The sequence below is a fragment of the Nicotiana tabacum genome, chromosome 3 (genome assembly GCF_000715075.1).
Source record: "Nicotiana tabacum cultivar K326 chromosome 3, ASM71507v2, whole genome shotgun sequence".
NCBI lineage: Eukaryota > Viridiplantae > Streptophyta > Magnoliopsida > Solanales > Solanaceae > Nicotiana > Nicotiana tabacum.
This window is the reverse complement of record NC_134082.1, coordinates 166,678,611-166,696,859: the sequence shown is the minus strand read 5'-3', so window position 1 is coordinate 166,696,859 and position 18,249 is coordinate 166,678,611.

Sequence of the window (18,249 nt, the reverse complement as noted above, 5' to 3'; positions counted from 1 at the left end):
GGCAAAAGCTTACCACTGGGACATGGAAACGACAGAAGCTTTGGATTCAAACCTTGCTTTTACCAACAGAGGTCTTTTCCCTCAAGGGATCCAGCTCTGCATGGTTTTGATTGGACCTCCTTAAGAGAAAAGACTTCTGGGAGCCTAAACTTGACGGAAAAGAGAAGTAATGAAGCTTTAGGGTCAATTTGAGGAGATTAGGGTTTTTGGTTTGAATCTTAGATCCAAGATTCTAGCCATTTGGTGGGTATTCGAAGAAATTGGTTGGGGATTTAGGATAAGGAGAGGACGAGGATCCCATTGCATTTATTTGGGGATTTTTGTGTGACTTAGGGTTTTGGCCGACTTCTTCGATTCAAGATTCGAAGAGCTAGGCGGGGATTCGAAAAAAGCTAATTGAATATTAGGAATGAGGAGGTGAATGGAAATTCAGGGTGTAAATTTGGGGTCGATTGAACCATCGGAACCGCCGTGAGGCAATTTCCGGTGGGTGGTTTGCGGCGGAGACGGTGAGGGTTTCATGGCGGCTAGGGTTTGGATGTTGAGAGAAGGGAGACGAAGTGAGAGAGGGGGGTTCTGATGGGGGTAGGTCTCTTTGGACAGTTATATGGAGAAGTACAAAGCAGTTCCAAGCCGTAGGATGATAAGGATCCAACGGCTGTGATGAAATGAGGCAAAAACAAGGTCGTTTAGGGGTTTTATGGTGTGGACTAGTTTAAATCAATTTTGGGCCTGGGTCTGGAGATGGGTTTGGGCTGATTCGAGCCAAATTCTGGGCTCTTTTTGTGGGTCCCATTTCAGAAAAAATAAACCCCTTTTCTTTTATTTTCAAAATCTTTTCTTTCTTTTCTTTTTTTCTTTTTTTTTTTAATTAAAAATCCTAATAATTAAAAAAAATCCTAAATTACCTTGAATATGAAAAAAATTAAACTAATTAGTCAATTACAAAATTATAAAAGCTACTTAATCCTAAAGAGAAAAATCAATAAAAAGGATAAAAATGTAGAAATTGTTCCATTTTTTGTGATTTTCATTTTTAATAAAAAAAATAATTAATTAATTAATCCTAAAAAAGATAAAAATAAATCCTGAATGCAATGCATGATATTTTGGTATTTTTCATAATTTAAATAAAACTTAAACATGCACAAAAATGCAAATACTTAAATAAAAATCCTACAAAAATCCTTAAAATAACAAATAATTAAAAGAAGAAACCTAATTATTGGAATTCTGTAGGAGTAACCCATGTGGGGCAAAAATCACGTGCTCACAGGTAGAACCTCACATGCCCAAGAAAACTTCGAACTCCCTTGACGGATGTAGGGGGAGGGAGCCTTGAAATCACATCGATCTTTGCTTTATCCACCTCAATGCCATTCTTTGAAATTTTATGCCGAAGAACTATGCCCTCTTTCACCATAAAGTGGTATTTCTCCCAATTGAGAACAAGATTTGTTTCTTCACAATGGGCCAACACCCTATCAAGATTCTTCAAGCATTCATCAAATGAATCCCCCACATTACTAAAATCATCCATGAACACCTCCAAAATGTTTTCCACCATATTGGTTAAAATGGCCATCATACACCGCTGAAATGTAGCCGGTGCATTACACAATCCAAAAGGCATCCTAGAGAAGGCAAAAGTGCCATATGGACAAGTGAATGTGGTCTTCTCCTAATATTCCGGAGAAATCAAGATTTGGTTGTACCCAGAATACCCATCCAAGAAGCAATAGAAGGCACGCCCAGCAAGTCGGTCCAACATTTGATCCATAAATGGCAAAGGAAAGTGATACTTGCGGGTCACTTTATTCAACTTGCGGTAGTCCATGCAAACCCTCTAACCTGTGATGGTTGTTGTAGGAATCAAGTCCTTTTGATAATTTGTAACCACGGTCTTGCCACCCTTCTTCGGTACACATTGCACCGGTAAAGTTCAAGAGCTATCACAGATGGGGTACACAACCCCGACATCTAACCATTTGATCACCTCCTTTTTCACAACTTCTTGCATTGCCTCATTCAACCTCCTTTAGTGTTCCAAGGAGGGCTTTGCATCATCTTCTAGAATAATCTTGTGCATACAGAATGTGGGTTTTATTCCCCAAATATCAGCTAAAGTCCATCTAATTGCATTTTTCCACTTTTGAAGCACCGCCAATGTGGCATCAACCTGCATGTTAGTAAGGCAAGAATAATGAATAATTGACAAAGTAGAATTTGAGCCTAAAAACTCATACCTGAGGTGTGGAGGCAGTGGTTTCAACTCCAACACCGGAGGCTCCTCAATTGAAGGTTTAGTTGGTGGAGTCTTTCTATTCTCGAGATCCAAAGACAATTTCCTAGGCTCATATGAATAAGAGCCTATTCCATGTAAAGCATTCACGCACTCCACTTGGCTTGCATCCTCATTGACATCAAGATTAAACAATATGGCCTTCAATGGGTCCTCCACATTGATCATTGCACTGGTGTCATCAATTATCACAGCTGTGATGAGGTTAACAAAAGAGCACACCTCAGTACTGTTGGGATGCTCCACAATCTTGCACACATGAAAGACTACCTTTTCATCACCCACCCAGAAGGTGAGTTCCTCTGCTTCCACATCGACCAATTCCTTCCCCGTAGCTAGGAAAGGTCTGCCCAGTATAATAGGAACTTCATAGTCCACCTCGCAGTCCAAGATCACAAAGTCAGCTGGCAAGATAAATTTGTCCACCCGGACAAACACATCATCAATAATAACCAATGGTCTCTTCATCGATCTATCCGTCATTTGTAATCTCATAGAAGTCGACTAAGTTTCCCAATACCCAAGGTTTTGAAAACTGAGTAGGGCATCCAATTGATACTAGCCCCCAAATTACATAGATCCTTAGCAAAATCCGCACTCCCAATGGTACAAGGAATAGTGAAAGCACTAGGATCTTCAAGCTTCAGGGCCAATGAATGCACTATAGAACTAACTTGGTGAGTCATCTTTATAGTTTCACAATCCATAGAACGCTTCTTTGTAACCAAGTCCTTCATGAATTTAGCATAGCCCGACATTTGTTCAAGAGCCTCCACCAAAGGGACATTAATGGACAAGCTCTTCATCATATCAATGAACTTCTTAAACTGATTCTCATTCTTCTGCTTCGTGAGCCTTTGAGGATAAGGTGGAGGTGGCCTTGGCAAAAGAGCCTTGGCAAAAGAGCCTTGGCTTTAGGCACAACTGGCTCTGACATGTCTATTATGTGTTCCCTAGACGGGTTCACATCATTTTTAGTTTCCACCTCGACATCTTGAATATCAATCCTCACTTCTTTGTTCACATTATCATCAACCATATCTTCAACTACCAAAGGGACTTCTTCTTCTTGCAACTCAACATCATCAGTCAAAACTTGCTTTTGTTTGGAAGCATTCACATCACTTCCTCTCCCACTTCTTGTTGTAACCGCCATAACATGATTGTTCCCACCCTTCGGGTTCACTACCGTATCACTTGGTAGAGCACCCTTAGGGCGAGTATTTACAGACTGAGAGATTTGGCCTAATTGCACCTCCAAGTTTCTGATAGAGGTATTGTGGGAAGCCAACTGTGCATCAGAATCCGCATTCTTCTTCATCATCTATTTGAACATCATTTCAATTCTACCTAAATCATTTCCAGAAGAACTAGGACCTTGAGATGGAAATGGGGGTGGATTGTTTGGTTGTTGGTACATTGGGGGCCTTTGAAAGCCTTGCCCTCGGTTTCTTTGGTTTTCATTGTTCCATCCACCTTGATTGTTATTGCCACCCCAATTGTTGTTGTTACCATTCCAATTCCCTTGGTTGCTTTGATTGTTGTTCTGATTACCCTAGTTGTTGTTTTGTTTGTTGTTCCCCCAATTACCACTATTTTGTTGTTGATTGCCCCAATTGCCTTGAGGTTTCCACTGTTGTTGGTTGGAAGAGTTGCCCCGTTGGCCTTGATAATTGTTCACATATTGAACCTCTTCACTTTGTTCATCATAACCATCATTTTGAAACCTATCACAGTCATCATGAAATTGCTCAAAATTCCCTTGATTTTGTTGCCTTCTTTTCCTTCTTTTGTTAACAAGCATATTAACACCCTTCATGGCATTCACTTGGCGAGGATTTTGAACTTGTTGCAACTGTGCCTTTGCCAATTGGTTCATGGTAGTTGTCAACTCCGTTATAGCTTTCCCATGATCATGTAATTCCTTGTGCAAATTAGTGATCGTGGGGTCACCTTGAGGCACATTGGCTCTACTTTGCCATGCAGAAGAAGTGTCAGTCATCTCATCAAGTATATAACATGCCTCATCATATGACAGTTTCATAAAGTTTCCCCCGGCAAGTTGGTTCACTATGCATTGATTTGTTGTATTGATGCCCCGGTAGAAGGTTTGTTGGATCATAGCCTCGGTCATATCATTGTTGGGGCATACTTTCACCATCGTTCTATATCGCTCTCAAATCTCATGCAAAGGTTCTGTGGGTTCTTTCTTGAAGGCCAATATCTCATCTCACAATGATGTCATATGCCCAGGTGAGAAAAATTTAGCGATGAACTTATCCGCCAACTCATCCTAAGTAGTGATGAAATGGTTGGGAAGTCGCTCTATCCAATCCAATGCCTTCCCTCTAAGTGAGAATGGGAAAAGTCTCAACCTAAGAGCATCCTCGGACATATTCATCGGCTTGCTCCCCCAATATGTATCCACGAACCCCTTGAGATGTTTGTAAGCATTTTGATTTGCAGCGCCCTCAAAATACCCACGCTGCTCAAGTAAGGTCAACATCACATTGGTTATCTAAAAATTGCCCGCCCGAATTCGGGGTAGGACAATAGCACTCGCATAGCCCTGGTTCGGAAGCACTCTGAGTGCCACTCTTGGATGTGGCGGAGGAGAGTCTGGAATATTATTGTTTTCATTCATATTGGCCTGGCGGCCTCTACGTTGTCCTTGAGGTACAAGAGGCACCTCATCATCTCCAACATCATCTACCTCCTCCCCTGCAATCACATTTCCAAGAGGGTCATTAGCATTGTTCGCTGCCATTTTGGTACCTGAGTAGTGACACAAACAAATTAGTAACAAAGAAAGAAAGAAGAACAATACACAAAACTAACTAAATAGATAGCCAAAACCATTAGCTCCCCGGCAACGGCGCCAAAAAGTGATCACAGCCTACTCCGCACTACTAATTAAGTAGCAAGAGAGGGTCGGAGCAGCTTTTACCCGATTTAGGGTCGGGATCGATATCCACAGAGAACTAGAATTTGGAATCGAGTATCTATCTAGTGTAGGATTGCGTATGTGTTCAAAATTACACTTCTAATCATTTTTGGGGTTTTTGATTTACTTCTACTATTATCAAACTACAAATTGCAAATGAAACTATATTAAGCTAAGAGTTAAATGCTATGGGTTGTTCAAATGGCTTAAAAGGCACTAGGGTAGTGACTTCCGCCTAGGTGGTAAATTGACGGGTACTTGAGTCTAAGGCATGGTTGACATATTTGGGGACTATGATATTACCGTTGCACGACTTTACCCACTCTACACCTCTCGATAGTTCGAGTGATTTTGCCCGAATTGACATTCTCAAGACCAATTGGCTATGCAAATTTGAACAAGCAACTAGGGTTCAAATCGGGTAATACTCTCTCGAGGTTTAACCCTTTAATTGGGGCTATCAATCTCTTGAGTACGCCCCAATTCCTTGTTGGACAAATTTTGGAGACTTAGGCTCTCTTTCTCAAGAAGAGCCAAAGTTAACTAAACACAAACTAGTGTTTGTAACCACTAATTCAGAAATTAACCATGAAATTGGCACAAATATCAAACACTGATAGTCAATTTAGCCCTAAAATACAAGACTCATCAATTACCCACACTAGGGTTGAGCCACAACCCTAATTTATGGGTCTAGCTACTCATAATTGAATAAAAAAAGCAAGAAATAGATGAAGAACAACTCATATTAATTAATTTCTAAGCTAAACAATAAGATTCAATGTTGAAAAGTAGATAAAATTGCCCAAAATGGCTAAAAACTTCGAACCCACCAGCGCAGCTGCGTTACAAAACTATCTGATGCCCTAAAAATGGGAAAAGAAGCTATTTATACTAAGCTGAAAAATCTGGAAAAAAATACCCCTGCAGGGTTAGTGCGGACCGCACAGAATGGACTGTGGCCGTATTAGGGCTTTTGACTTCAAAATCCAACTCTCTGAACTCGGGCAGTGCGGACCGCACAGAATAGACTGCGGCCACGGAGGCTTCTAGTGCGGTCCGCACAAAATGGAATGCGGACCGCATTGGCTTGAAACTCTGAATCTGGCAACTCTCTGATCTTGGATTCTGCGGACCGTACTAAATTGAGTGCGGACCGCGCAAAACCTAGTGTGGCCGCATTGCCTTTTAGCCTAAATACATGCTCTCTGAACCTCCTATTGCGGACCGCACAGAATGGTGTGTGGACGCACTGGGCTTGTTTTGCCTGAGCTTTGTCTTGACTTGGCACTTGTGCAAGTTTCACTCCTTTTGAGCTGATCTTTGACATCTTGTCACTTTGTCGATCAACCTGCAATCAAGCACAACTTGTGAGCCTTTCGGAACTATTTTGTATAAATTTTTAATCAAAACATAAGCAAGAAGGAGTATAAAATGCATCAAAATCCCTAGTTATCACCCTCTCCCACTTCCACTCGGGAAGCTCAATCCTCTGAAATAAACCACCAGGCCTCTGATGCTCGTACTTAACTTACTAACAATTCAAACATCGAGCCACATATGCAACGATATCCTTCTTCATTCCCCGCCACCAATAATGCTACCGCAAATCCTGATACATCTTCGCGACTCCCGGATGAATGGAGTACCGGGAGCTATGAGCCTCCTCTAATATCAACTCCCAAAGCGCATCCACATTAGGCACTCAAACTTGATCCTGCAATCTCAAAACTCCATCATCATCTAAGGTAACTTGCTTGGCACCTCCGCGCTGCACCGTGTCTCTAAGGACACACAAATGGGGATCATCATACTGCCGATCACGGATATGCTCCAATAAAGAAGAACGAGCGACCGTGCAAGCTAACACCCGACTGGGCTCAGAAACATCCAACCTCACGAACTGATTGGCCAAAGCCTGGACATCCAAAGCAAGCGGTCTCTCACCGACCGGAATATAAGCAAGAGTGCCCATACTGGCTGACTTCCTACTCAAAGCATAGGCCACCATATTGGCCTTTCCCGGATGATATAAGATAGTGATATCATAATCGTTCAACAACTCCAACCACCTCCTCTGTCTCAAATTCAACTCCTTTTGCTTGAACAAATACTGAAAACTCTTGTGATCCGTGAACACCTCACATGCCACACCATACAGATAATGCCTCCAGAAAATCAATGCGTGAACAATGGCTGCGAACTCTAACTCATGAACCGGATAGTTCTTCTCATGAATCTTCAACTGCCGCAAAGAATAGACAATGACTTTGCCATTCTGCATCAACACTGCAGCAAGCCCAATACGAGATGCATCACAATAAATAGTATAAGGCCCTGAACCTGTGGGCAAAACCAACACCGGTGTCGTAGTCAGAGCTGTCTTGAGCTTCTGAATGCTCGCCTCACACTCATCCGACCATCTAAACTGGGCACCCTTCTGGATCAAACTGGTCATCGGGGTTGCGATAGATGAGAACCCTTTTATGAACCGATGATAGTAGCTTGCCAATCCCAAGAAACTCTGAATCTCTGTAGCTGATGCTGGTCTAGGCCAGTTCTTGACTGCCTCAATCTTCTTCAGATCAACCTGAATACCCTCTGCTGATACAACATGACCCAGGAATGCAACTAAACTTAACCAGAACTCACACTTCGAGAACTTAGCATATAACTGACTATCCCTCATAGTCTAAAGAACCACTCTGAGATGCTGCTCGTGCTCCTCCTGGCTGCAGAAATATATCAAAATATCATCAATAAGACTATCACGAATGAGTTTGAATAAGGCCTGAACATTCGGTTCATCAAATCCATAAAAGTTGCTGGGGCATTTGTCAACCCGAATGACATCACCAAGAACTCATAATGCCCGTACCGAGTGCGGAAAGCTGTCTTAGGGACATCGGATGCCCTAATCCTCAACTGATGGTAGCCAGATCTCAAGTCAATCTTTGAAAATACCTTGGCACCCTGAAGCTGATCAAACAAATCATCAATCCTCGGCAATGGATACTTATTCTTGATTGTAACCTTGTTCAACTACCGGTAATCAATACACATTCTCATCGTTCCATCCTTCTTCTTAACAAACAACACCGGCACACCCTAAGGCGAAATACTGGGTCTAATGAAACCCTTCTCAAGCAAGTCTTGCAACTTCTCCTTCAACTCTTTCAACTCAGGCGGGGCCATGCAATACGACGAAATAGAAATGGGCTGAGTGCCCGGAGCCAAATCAATGCAGAAGTCAATATCCCTGTCGAGTGACATACCCGGCAGGTCTGAAGGAAAACCTCAGGAAACTCACAAACAACGGGTACAGAATCAATAGATGGAACCTCAGCACTGGAATCACGAACATATGCCAAATAGGCCAAACACCCCTTCTCAACCATATGTCGAGCCTTCACATAAGAAATAACACTACGGGTAGAATGACCAGGAGTCCCTCTCCACTCTAAACAAGGAACCCAGTAAGGCTAAGGTCACAGTCTTGGCATGACAGTCCAAGATAGCGTGGTAAGGTGATAACCAGTCCATCCCCAATATAACATCGAAATCGACCATGTCCAGAAGCAACAAATCTACTCGAGTCTTAAGACCCCCAGTCACAACTACATAAGAGCGATGGACTCGATCTAGCACAATAAAATCACCCATCAGTGTAGACATATAAATAGGAACACATGAATCACTAGTCATGACCAGATACGGTGCAAAATAAGATGACACATACAAGTATGTAGACCCTGGATCAAATAACACTGAAGCATCTCTATCACAAACCAAAATAGTACTTGTGATAACCGCATCTGAAGCCTCAGCCTCGGGCCTGGCTGGAAGAGCATAACATCGGGGATGGGCCCCACCACCCTGGGCTACATCTCTAGGACGGCCTGCAGTTGGCTGGCCTCTACCTCTAGTGGTCTGAGCTCCACCTCTAAATCCTCTACCTCTACCTCTAGTACCTCTACCCCCACCTCTAGCTGGCTGGGCGGTCTGTAGAACACCTGGTGCCTGAACCAAAGCACGAGAACCCTGCTGCTACGACTAAGTACCCACCAACCTTGGACAAGCCCTTCGGATATGACCATACTCACCACACTCATAGCATCCACCTGAGTGCGGTGGCTGAGGAAACTGAGATTGACCTTGGCGACCTGAATGACCACCCCGAAAACTCTAGAGCAGCGGTGCACTGATAGGAGCTGGCGGCGCACTGTAGGACTGTTGATCAAAATACTGCATGTGAGAACCACAGCCACCTGAAGCACCATGAGAAACCTGAAGAGCTGACTAAAAGGGCCTATGAGGATGGCCTCTACCATATGAATCTCTACCTCCAGACGAGGCACCACTGAATCTACCTAAATGATGGGGCCTCTTATACGACCCATGACCACCTCCCTACGACAGAACCATCTCCACTCTTCTGGCCACATTGGCCGCCTCCCAGAAGGTAATCTCACTCTCAACCTCCCTAGATATTTGAAGACAAATCGGTTGAATAAGACTGTCAATAAACCTCCTCACCCTCTCTCTCTTGGTAGGAAGTATGACAAGAGCATGGCGAGCCAAGTCGATGAATCTGGTCTCATATTGGGTAACAGTCATGGAACCCTGCTGAAGATGCTCAAACTGCCTCCGATAGGCCTCTCTCTGAGTAATGGGGAGAAACTTCTCCAGAAATAGTTTTGTAAACTACTCCCAAGTCAAGGCTAGTGATCCGGCTGGTCTAGCCAAGCAATAATCTCTCCACCAAGTCTTGGCGGATCCAGACAAGCAAAATGTAGCAAAATCGACCCCATTGGTCTCAACAATCCCCATGTTCCTGAGAACCTCATAACAGCTATCTAGATATTCCTATGGATCCTCAGTAGATGCACCTCTAAAAGTAGTAGTAAAGAGCTTGGTGAACATATCCAGCCTCCATACAGCATTGTCGGACATAGCTGCTCCATCACCGGTCTAAGCTACCACACCTGGCTGAACTACTCCAACTGGTTGAACCGCTAGAGTCTGAATCTGGGGAGCTACCTGCTCTGGAGTGCGAGTAGCAGGAGTCTGGGCTCCTCCTCCAGCCTGAGAGATGGCTGGGGCTACGGGAAGCAAGCCTACCCGGGAGACACTCTCCATGAGGCCCACTAGTCGGACCAGTGTATCTTGAAGAACTGGGGTAGCAATAAATCCCTCTGGGATCTGAGCTGGGCCCACCGGAACTGCTAGGGCTGGAACCTCTTTATCAAAATCAACCTGAGGCTCCACCACTAGTGTTGTTGCTCGAGGTTGAGCTCTGCCCCTACCTCGGCCTCTAACACGGCCTCGACATCGCCCTTTGACGCTCGTGGGAACTGCTGTTGGGAACTTGGGATGTTGAGCGGTGGATAAGAAAGCGCGTGTTCTCGCCATCTACAAAAGAACAAAGTAGAAATTCAATTAGCATTGAGAAACCAAACCGCACGATAAGAAATAACAAATGTGAAGTTTATTCTTAACTCTGTAGCCTCTGGGGGATAAATACATACGTCTCCGTACCGATCCCTCAGACTCTACTAAGTTTTTCCGTGAATTGTGCGACCTATGTAACCTAGAGCTCTGATACCAACTTGTCACAACCCGGATTTCCCACCCTCGGGTGTCATGATGGCGCCTACTCATAGAAGCTAGGCAAGCCACGAAATATAGGAATTATAACTCTTTCATTTTTAATCCTTTTAACAACTTGAATTAACAGGAAATCAACAATTTAATGATTAAAAATAACAAAATAAGTGGAAGAGTAAAACAGCTAAAAACGATCAAAATCAGTACTACAATATCAAAATACTCCTCTACCCGGAATTTGGTGTCACAATATACACGGACTGTCTATGAATACTACATACAAATGTATGAAAAAGGAAATACAGTCTGTCTCATATACAAGTGAAACCAGAACATATAACTAGATAGAAGAAAACGTCGGGACTGCGGACGCCTGCAGGACTACATCAGGATCTCTGGGTGGACTGAAGGCTGGCTCCCCAAGTGCTACTGTCCCAGTGCTGCTCCGGTATCTACACATAGTGCAGAGTGTAGCATCAGCACAACCGACCCTATGTGCTGGTAAGTGCCTGGCCTAACCCCGGTGAGGTAGTGACGAGGCGAGGACCAGACTCCAGATAAACCTGTGCAATTATATAATATACGACGGAAAATAAACAGGAATAAACAATTTAAATGGGAGGAGGTACATGCTTCGGGGAACACATCAAATCCAGCAAAAATAAAGAGAAGTATGAGAGAAACAATTCAAAATCTACAACAAAGCAATAGTAACACTATTGCGGTGCGCAACCCGATCCATTTATAACATTGTTACAGCGTGCAACCCGATCCAATATAACATTGTTGTGGCGTGCAACCCGATCCAATATATATAACATTATTGCGGCGTGCAACCCGATCCAATATATTTAACATTGTTGCGGTGTGCAACCCGATCCAATATATTTATATAGCTTAAACTCAACCATAACACGAGTCCCGGCAAGGGATCAACAATAAACTACACTATCCCGGCAAGGGAATTCAACAGTAAAAGTATATACGTTCCGGCAAGGGAGAATCAACTATAACCAATCTTAACTCATCTCCTACTCAGCTTAATTAACACCAATACTCAATCATAAATAAATTCCACGAAAAATAAATAAATCTTTGCTCAATATCGAGAATCACCAATTGAAGCATCCGTAGAATCATTTAAGAACACAACAACTATCAATTTAAGACTCACGGTCATGCTCGACACCAATGTATAGATACTCGTCACCATGCCTATACGTCGTATTCAACAAGAAGCAATTAGCAAATAGGACACAACTCCTAATACCTCAAGCTAAGGTTAGACCGAACACTTACCTTGAACTTCCACGGCCAACTCAAGCCTCAAACACTGCCTTTCCTTTCGAATTCGACTCCAAATCAATTGTATCTAGACTAATCGACTTAATAACATCAATAAATGATAAACAATCCAATTCCAATATTTAATTATAGCTTTCTAATCATTCTTCCCTAAAATCCAAAAATTGACCCCGGACCCACTTGGTCAAAACACAAGGTTCGGACCAAAACCCGATCACCCATTCACCCACGAGCCCGAATATATAATTAGTTCCAAAATTCGACCCCAAAACGAGGTCTAAATAATAATTAATCAAAAAGCCCTAACTGTACCCAAATCCATAATTTTCTACCCTTAAGAACATGATTTAAGCCTAGAAATCTAATGGTGTTGATGGAAATTGAAGAAAATGAGTCTAAAATTACATACTATGAATTGGTGGTGAAATCCCCTTTCAAAAATCGCCCAATTTGGAGTTAAGATGAAGACGTTATGAGTTTTGGTGTAAATCCCACAATGGCTACTGTTCTGGACTTTTAAAATAACTGGGCGAAATTACTCATCGCGTTCGCGACAGGTTCATTGCGTTCATGATGGATTAGTCCTACTAGGCCTTCGCGTTCGTGGAAGTCGGCTCGCGTTTACGGAGAAGTGACCCCTCGAGCCTTCACATTCGCGTCCATGTGATCGCGTTCGCATAGGTTTAATGCCCCACCCCTGCCCAGGCTCAATTAGCCTTCACGTTCGTGTGGCCAAGACCGTGTTCGCGAAGGGAAGACCCACCATGGCTTCGCGTTTGCGACCTGGGTTACGCGTTCGTGTAGAAGGAATTTTCCTTCAGCACAATTAACACATCGCATTCGCGAGGGTCCTCCCGCAAACGCAAAGAAGGAAATACAGAATAGCAACAGTTGAAAACCTGCAACTTTTTAAGAGTTTAAAACCTTCTGAAACTCACCCGAGCCCTCGGGGCTCCAAACCAAACATACGTACTAACTCAAAAACACCATATGAACTTATCCGTGAGATCAAATTGCCAATTTAACATCATTAACAATGAATTAAACCTCAAAATCAATGAAATATTCCAAAACTTCTTAAAGCATCAAACTTTGCATTTACGGTCCGAATCACGTCAAATAGATTCCATTTCTTACCAAACTTAACAGAGTTATCTTAAATCACATATAAGACCTGTACCGGGCGCCGGAACCAAAAATACGGGCCCGATACCAACATGTTCTAATCAAATTTCATTTCAAATTCCTTTAAACAATTTCAGAAAATTATTTTCTTTAAAAAATTCATTTCTCGGGCTTGGGACCTCGGAATTCGATTCCGACCATACGCCCAAGTCCCATATTTTCCTACGGACCCCGTTGACGGAAGTCAAATTTATTCATTTTACAGTCAAAACTTATCATTTTTTATAGATTTTCATATTTTGGCTTTCCGGCTACGCGCCCGAACTGCGCACACAAATCGAGATGATGTTAATAGAGGTTTTCAAGGTCTCGGAACACATAATTCAACTCGCCCCCTGTGATCAACTGACCGCATCTGCGACCATCGCAGATGTAGGGACCAAGCTGCACCTGTAATCCAACTATGCATCTGCGCCTTACCATCTGCTTCTGCGATATCGCACCTATGGTTCCGACTCTGCAGGTGCGGAAACACCAGCAACAACAGCTTCAACTGCATTTTTCCAACTCCAAACACTCTAATAACAACCCAAAATCACCCCGAGGCTCTCGGGACCACAACCAAACATACCAACAGATCCTATAACATCATACGAACTTAGTCAAACTTTTGAATCAGTCATACATAGAAACGCCAAATTACACTCGGATTCAAGCCTAACAACCTCTAAACTTCCGAATTCCACAAATGATGCCAAAACCTACCAAATCACGTCCGAATGACCTCAAATTTTGCACACAAGTCAGAAATTACACCACGAACCTACTCCAACTTCTAAAAATCTAATCCGACACTGATATCAAAATTTCCACTGCCGACAAAAATCGCCGAAGTTCCAGGTTTTGCCAATTCAAGCCTAATTCTACTACGGACCTCCAAATCACATTTCGGACGCGCTCCCAAGTTCAAAATCACCTAACGGAGCTAAAAGAACCATCAAAATTCAAATCCATGATCGTTTATACATAAGTCAACATTCGGTCAACTTTCCCAACTTAAACCTTCTCACAAGAGACTAAGTGTCTCAACTCACTCCAAAATCACTCCGGCCTGAACCAACTAACCCGGTAAGTCAAAATATATTTGAAGAACACAAAAGAAGCAGAAAATGAAGGAACAGGACTATAACTCTTAAAATGACCCACCGGATTATTACAAAAATAGCAATATTTTGGGGGCCTAAAGGAGAAACTTTAGTAAACTTACCCTTGAGGGGCAATGATAACCAAACACGCTCAGTATATATAGTCGATAAGGATGAAATATGATTTAATAGAACATAGTATATATAAAGAGCATCCAATCGACTCAAATTGATGTTTCATATCATGTAAGTTTTCAGTTTAATTGGATCGATTAACTATACAATTATGACTTCATTTAGTAAATTCCCTAAACGTGTATGACTGCTTATCTATTCCCCAATGTTCATGCAGCGAAATCTATGTTTTTGTTTGTGTTAATTCAGTCATGTTTGTCTATTTTCATATGTTCATGCAATGAAATCGCTTTTCGTTTGTGTCAGTGCCCAAGCGAGCTTGGTATAGCGGCTTTGTGTAAAAATAAAAAATCTATGATGAAATCATGTGGTAATGAGCATTGTGCTAAATGAATATCTATAACGTTAAATATTCAAACAGTCTTTAGGTCACTTCCTTTTAACTATAGAATAGTAGAATAAATGAGTCATGTAATTTCATCATATGTAAATGCTTGCCCATATTTATATGACCATCTTTTTTATTGCTTTGTTCTTTAGCTTAGAGGGAGCATTGTTGGTGTCAACGTCCACAAAAGCTTTATGTCTTAGCTACATGCTATCTTGGCAACATTATCCTTGATGATCTTGATGTGTGGAAGAGTATGATGCAATATTGGATACTCTTTATCCTTGATGCATCCCTTGCTGAGATATTAGTTTTTTCACTACTGGAGCTCATTTATGGAGTTTACATGGAGTATTGATCAAGATTATCTAATTTTTAGAGTGGTCTTTTGTAACGACCCGACGGGTCGCTTTGAGCTCTAGCACGTCGTTTGGCGGTTTTAAGGACATGAGCAGCTTTACTTCAGATATTATGACTCGTACGCGTGGTCAGAATTGAATTTCGGGAAGTTCGGAGTTGATTTGGAAATAAAATTCTCATTTTAGAAGCTTTAAGTTGAAAAAATTTGACTAAGGTTGGATTTTTGAATAAACGGCCTCGGAATCGGGATTTGAAGGTTCCAACAGGTTTGTATGATGATTCCGAACTTGGACATTAGGGGTGGGCGTCGGTCGGTTCGGCCGGTTATTATGAAAGTACGGTTCGATTTATCGGTTTTCGGTTTTGTAATATTAATAATCAAATCAAACCAAAGTATTTACGGTTCGGTGCTATTTTTTCAAAGTTCGGTTCGGTTATTTTCGGTTTATTTTTTTGGTTTTAAATGGTTCAAAACACTTATATGCTTCTCTGGAAATGCTGGTTTTAAGAAAATATTGTACACTGATCTTATTGAATTGGTTAAAAGTCTAATCCTAGAAGCCTCCTATGAAAGATTGTACACTGATCGTTCTTATAAGTAGCCTAATTTATGAAATTCTTAACGAAAGATTTGATAACAACTAGTGTGAGACTTTTAAAAATGGATTAGTCATCTGTATTTAGTAAATATGTGAAAAAGTAACTAAATGCTGCTGATGATTAGAGATATGGAGATGTGCAAGAAGAAATTTAAGGCTGGGTAAACTTCAGAACTTGTCACATGGATTTCAAATTTTGCTTGAAGGTTGATTTGAGATTTCGCATGTGTTTTGTGGTTCTTCCAGTTTGGATATTATGATTATCCCTTCTTTTCTCTAATCCAAAATAAAATAAAATTATCCCTTCTTTTTTTAGGTAACTTTATTTAAACTGAACTCTTTGTTAATGAATTATTCCTCGAAAACACAGTTGAGTTTATATAAGTAGTAAGCCTGCAAACCTAAAGAAGATAAGAAAAACATCCTCATTGAATATTAAATAAAGGTATGGAAAAAAATATTACTCCTAGTACGAGTAAAGAAAGGAGTTTTTTCTTGATAATAGCAAAGTGTCGTATAATATGTCTCTGCCTGAAGAGCTAGAAGGAAAGAAACATTAGTTGTGTCGTGTTATTGCATATTGGGACTAATACCTGTGAATTTCGATTTTTCTATTTAACCGAAAACCGAAATTCAAAAATCGTAAATCATACCGAAAAATTAAATATTAATAATTTTAAAACCGTGCACCATCCGAAAAACCAATTAAACTGAAATTGAAAAATCGAAATTCATGGTTCGGTCGGTATTATGCCCACCCCTATTGGACATATGTTCAGATCGGGATTCGGATGATCTGAAAGCGTTTCAGCTCCTATTGTGGAAGTTAGCATTTTTGGAGGAATTTAATAAATTTGGGTTGAAGTACATTTCAATATTATCGAAGTCCGTTTGGGATTTCCAGTCTGATAATAGCTCAGTATGGTGATTCTGGTATTGGGAGCATGCCCGGAAGTGTATTTGCAGGTGCGTAGGTCATTTTGGGGTCAATTGGTGAAAGTTAAAAATTTGAAGGTTTTTAAGAAGTTTGACCAGGAGTGGACTTTTTGATATTGGGGCCGGATTCCGATTCCGGAAGTTGGAGCAGGTCCATAATATCGAATGTGACTTGTGTGCGAAATTTGAGATCAATCAAACGTTATTTGATAGGTTTATGCATCGTACGTAGGAGTTTGAAGTTCTAAAGTTCATTCAGCTTGATTTGGGTTGGGATTCGTGATTTCGATGTTGCTTAATGTGATTTGAAGGTTGCAATTTGGCTTGAAGTGCATTTCAGAAGCGGTTGTTGGTCCGCTGGTGCGAAGACGGCTGGGCAGTGAAGTTTCTTTAAAACGGGGATTTGATCCATTTTCTTCCATTCTCTCTTGGATTGGACGATTTTTGGAGAGCTTCAAGTGGGAGTTTTCATCATCTAATTCGAGGTAAGTTACTCCCACCTTATTATAAGTTAAATACATGGTTTGTATAAGGATTTAAACATGAAAAATTCTAGAAATTATAGGGTTTTGGTAGAAAACCTAGAAATTTGTATCTTTGGATTTTGACCACGAAGCTGGGCATAGAATTTGGAATAAATTATATATTTGAGTTCGTAGTGTCATGGATAAAGTTTATCTTCAAAAAAATTTAGAATTCGGCACGTGGGCCTGAGGGTGATTTTTATCGACTTTTCGAACAGAGTTAAAAATTATTGTAAATTGGATTATAATTAGTATTAGAGTACATATTTATGGATGTTTCCATTTATTGACTAGTTTTGGAGCGTTGGGCATCGGTTTGAGTTATTGGAAGGGCTTAGGAGCCGGTTATGGAACTTTAGAGCGAGGTAAGTCTCCTTCCTAACCTTGTAAGAGGGAATTAACCCCATAGGTGAACTAAATTAATATGTGCTTCTAATTGTGGGGATTACATACGCACGAGGTGACGAGAGTCCGTACGTAGCTACTAGTTATGCCTATGTTCGGGTAGTGTTAGGTTTACATCATGCTTTGTTTATATTGCTATTTGATTTATGGTTATTGTTTGCCTTGAGAAGAAGCAAGATTGAGGTTGCGTAATAATTGTCTTGAAAAGAATTGAAATTGAGGAATTTAAGATTTTAAAATTTTTCATTTGAACTTCATATTTTCGAAAAGAATTAAGGAATATTATAATAAATTAAGAAATTTATGTGTAACCGTGTCGCAATTATATTCTGCGGGCGGGGTAAATTTTCACTACTCTCATGGGAGCAGGTCGTTTGCCTCGGCAGGTTAATAGATGTATCTATAGTTCGTGTATTTATATATTGGTTTGGGTCGTTCGACCCTCGGCAGTGCACAGTTTATATTTATATGTTG